Source organism: Salmo salar, unplaced genomic scaffold (assembly GCF_965601325.2).
Source record: "Salmo salar unplaced genomic scaffold, fSalSal1 ptg000206l, whole genome shotgun sequence".
NCBI classification, from domain to species: Eukaryota; Metazoa; Chordata; class Actinopteri; order Salmoniformes; family Salmonidae; genus Salmo; species Salmo salar.
In genome coordinates this window covers 1,595,001-1,598,558 of record NW_027675329.1, presented here as the reverse complement: position 1 = coordinate 1,598,558, position 3,558 = coordinate 1,595,001, and the positions used below count along the sequence as shown (strand labels likewise).

Sequence of the window (3,558 nt, the reverse complement as noted above, 5' to 3'; positions counted from 1 at the left end):
GACCCTACTACAGTTTAACCAGCTCAGCTATAGACTACACCAGCATGACTAGTATCTATGTGGACCCTACTACAGTTTAACCAGCTCAGCTATAGACTACACCAGCATGACTAGTATCTATGTGGACCCTACTACAGTTTAACCAGCTCAGCTATAGACTACACCAGCATGACTAGTATCTATGTGGACCCTACTACAGTTTAACCAGCTCAGCTATAGACTACACCAGCATGACTAGTATCTATGTGGACCCTACTACAGTTTAACCAGCTCAGCTATAGACTACACCAGCATGACTAGTATCTATGTGGACCCTACTACAGTTTAACCAGCTCAGCTATAGACTACACCAGCATGACTAGTATCTATGTGGACCCTACTACAGTTTAACCAGCTCAGCTATAGACTACACCAGCATGACTAGTATCTATGTGGACCCTACTACAGTTTAACCAGCTCAGCTATAGACTACACCAGCATGACTAGTATCTATGTGGACCCTACTACAGTTTAACCAGCTCAGCTATAGACTACACCAGCATGACTAGTATCTATGTGGACCCTACTACAGTTTAACCAGCTCAGCTATAGACTACACCAGCATGACTAGTATCTATGTGGACCCTACTACAGTTTAACCAGCTCAGCTATAGACTACACCAGCATGACTAGTATCTATGTGGACCCTACTACAGTTTAACCAGCTCAGCTATAGACTACACCAGCATGACTAGTATCTACGTGGACCCTACTACAGTTTAACCAGCTCAGCAGTACCATTATAACCATAGATACTAAACCCAGGATAGAGGGGCTGAGTGAATGTGGTCTGGACTCTGTGGAGGAGGGTCATTGTGTCAGAGACACTGTAGAAGGACAGAGTACCTGCCTTGTGATCCAGGTACACTCCTACTCTGGAGGACTGAGGGCCTGATACTTTAGTCTCAACATTATTGTGTATGAAACAATAACCACCTCTACAGCACAGTAAACTCCAGGACTTGTTATTGTATCCAAATCTATTACCTCTCTCTGTTCTGCTGATGTCTTTATATGAGACTGCTGTATCAACACCACCACTCCACTCCACCTCCCAGTAACAGCGTCCAGACAGACCCTCTCTACACAGAACCTGGTACTGGTTGGTGAATCTGTCTGGATGGTCAGGATATGGTTGGACTTGGTCTGTCCAGGTCACCTTTCTGTTCCCTTCAGACAGAGAGAGGAGTGTGCGTGCTGTGTTTGGGTCCAGTGTGAGCTGACAGGAATCTGGGAGAAGAGCAGAGACCAATGAGGGGAGTCAGAACAATAAGTTAAGTCAGATACTGTATCTACCCTGTCTTTGATTAGAGCACAGCAGAGATCAAATCAGAGAAATATGAGGAGTCAGATAGATACCCAGTCTTTGATTAGATCTACTATTGCTATATATTTCTAGAGGGATTGTTAGGAGTGGCAGTAAAAAGAGACTGTTAGTTACTTCACAATAAAGAGACTCACATTGTAACAACTGTTCTCTGGTCTTGGGCTCTGGAGGCAGAACAACCTCCACTATATTCACTACAGACACACAAACACATTGACAGAGAGAGGGAATGTTATCATCATACCATATTCCACATGTATATGACTAGTAGGGAACTTTCAATGGTCTAAAGTTGATGTTCTGATTGTTTTCAACACACCTGTAGTGGAGATCTTGGTCCATTCTCCTTTAAGGAAGTCTTCTAGTTTCTCTCTCAGTTCAGACACAGTCTTACTCACATCTCCAAAGTACTGAAGAGGACGGACAACGATGCTGGGTAAGTCTGAAGATACACTGATACTGGAGAGAGACTGATAACTCTGGAGAGAGAGAGACAGAGAGAGAGAGAGAGAGAGAGAGAGACAGACAGAGACAGAAGAGAGAGGGACAGAGGGACAGAGAGAGAGAGAAGAGAGAGAGACAGAGGAACAGAGAGAGAGAGACAGAGGAACAGAGAGAGAGACACAGAGACAGAGAGACACAGAGAGAGGGGGGGACACAGACAGGGGGACAGGGGGACACAGACAGGGGGACAACAAGAGGGAGAGGGACACAGAGAGAGGGACACAGAGAGAGGGGGGACACAGACAGAGAGGGGGACAGAGAGAGAGAGAGAGGGGGACAGAGAGAGAGAGGGGGGGACAGAGAGAGAGAGAGAGGGGGGACAGAGAGAGGAGAGAGGGGGACAGAGAGAGACAGAGAGAGAGAGAGACCGAGAGAGAGAGGAGGGACAGAGAGAGAGACACAGAGAGAGAGACAGAGAGAGACAGAGAGAGACAGAGAGAGAGAGGGACACAGACAGAGAGACACAGAGAGAGAGAGAGAGACACAGAGAGAGAGAGAGAGAGAGTGGAGAGAGAGAGAGAGAGGACAGAGAGAGAGAGAGAAAGACAGAGAGAGAGAGGGACACAGAGGGACACAGAGAGGGAGAGAGGGACACAGAGAGAGGGGGGGGACACAGAGAGGGGGGACACAGAGAGGGGGGACACAGAGAGAGAGGGGGACACAGAGAGAGGGGGGGACACAGAGAGAGGGGGGGACACAGAGAGAGGGGGGACACAGAGAGAGGGGGGACACAGAGAGAGGGGGGGACACAGAGAGAGGGGGGGGACACAGAGAGAGGGGGGGACACAGAGAGAGGGGGGGACACAGAGAGAGGGGGGGACACAGAGAGAGGGGGGGGACACAGAGAGAGGGGGGGACACAGAGAGAGGGACAGTGGGAAAGAGAGGAGGGAGAGAGAGAGAGAGAGAGGAGGGACAGAGAGAGAGAGAGGAGGGACAGAAAGAGAGAGAGGAGGGACAGAGAGAGAGAGAGAGGAGGGACAGAGAGAGAGAGAGAGAGAGGGGGGGACAGAGAGAGAGAGAGGGACAGAGAGAGAGAGAGGGACAGAGAGAGAGAGAGAGGGACAGAGAGAGAGAGAGAGGGACAGAGAGAGGAGAGAGACACAGAGAGGAGAGAGAGAGACAGAGAGAGAGAGAGAGAGAGACAGAGAGAGAGACAGAGAGAGAGAGAGAGACAGAGAGAGAGGGACAGAGGGACAGAGAGAGAGAGAGAGAGAGAGGGGGACAGAGAGAGAGAGAGAGAGGGGGACAGAGAGAGAGAGAAAGAGGGGGACAGAGAGGGAGAGAGAGAGAGGGGGACAGAGAGAGGGGGACAGAGAGAGAGAGAGAGAGAGAGAGAGGGGGACAGAGAGAGAGAGAGAGAGAGAGAGGGGGACAGAGAGAGAGAGAGAGAGAGGGGGGGACAGAGAGAGAGAGAGAGAGGGGGACAGAGAGAGAGAGGGGGACAGAGAGAGAGAGAGAGAGAGAGAGAGAGAGGGGGACACCGAGGGGGGGACACAGAGAGAGGGACAGAGAGAGAGAGAGAGGAGGGACAGAGAGAGAGAGGGACACAGAGAGAGAGAGAGAGAGAGAGAGGGACACAGAGAGAGAGAGGAGGGACAGAGAGAGAGAGAGAGGGACAGAGAGAGAGAGAGATACAGAGAGAGAGAGATACAGAGACGAGAGAGAGGGACAGAGAGAGAGAGAGGA

At 50.4% G+C, this 3,558-nt stretch overlaps 1 pseudogene across 1 annotated transcript in view; it reads right to left on the bottom strand.

The window, feature by feature from the left end:
* Positions 1–558: 558 nt before the first annotated feature.
* The window catches only part of LOC123733379 (tripartite motif-containing protein 16-like), an 11,644-nt pseudogene continuing 8,644 nt past the window's right edge, over positions 559–3,558 (bottom strand). The window contains exons 4-6 of the transcript XR_014383224.1: positions 1,686–1,845; positions 1,501–1,560; positions 559–1,269 (exon numbers count right to left, since the gene is read on the bottom strand). The product of XR_014383224.1 is annotated as a tripartite motif-containing protein 16-like (transcript). The remainder of the gene's footprint in view (positions 1,270–1,500; positions 1,561–1,685; positions 1,846–3,558) is intronic.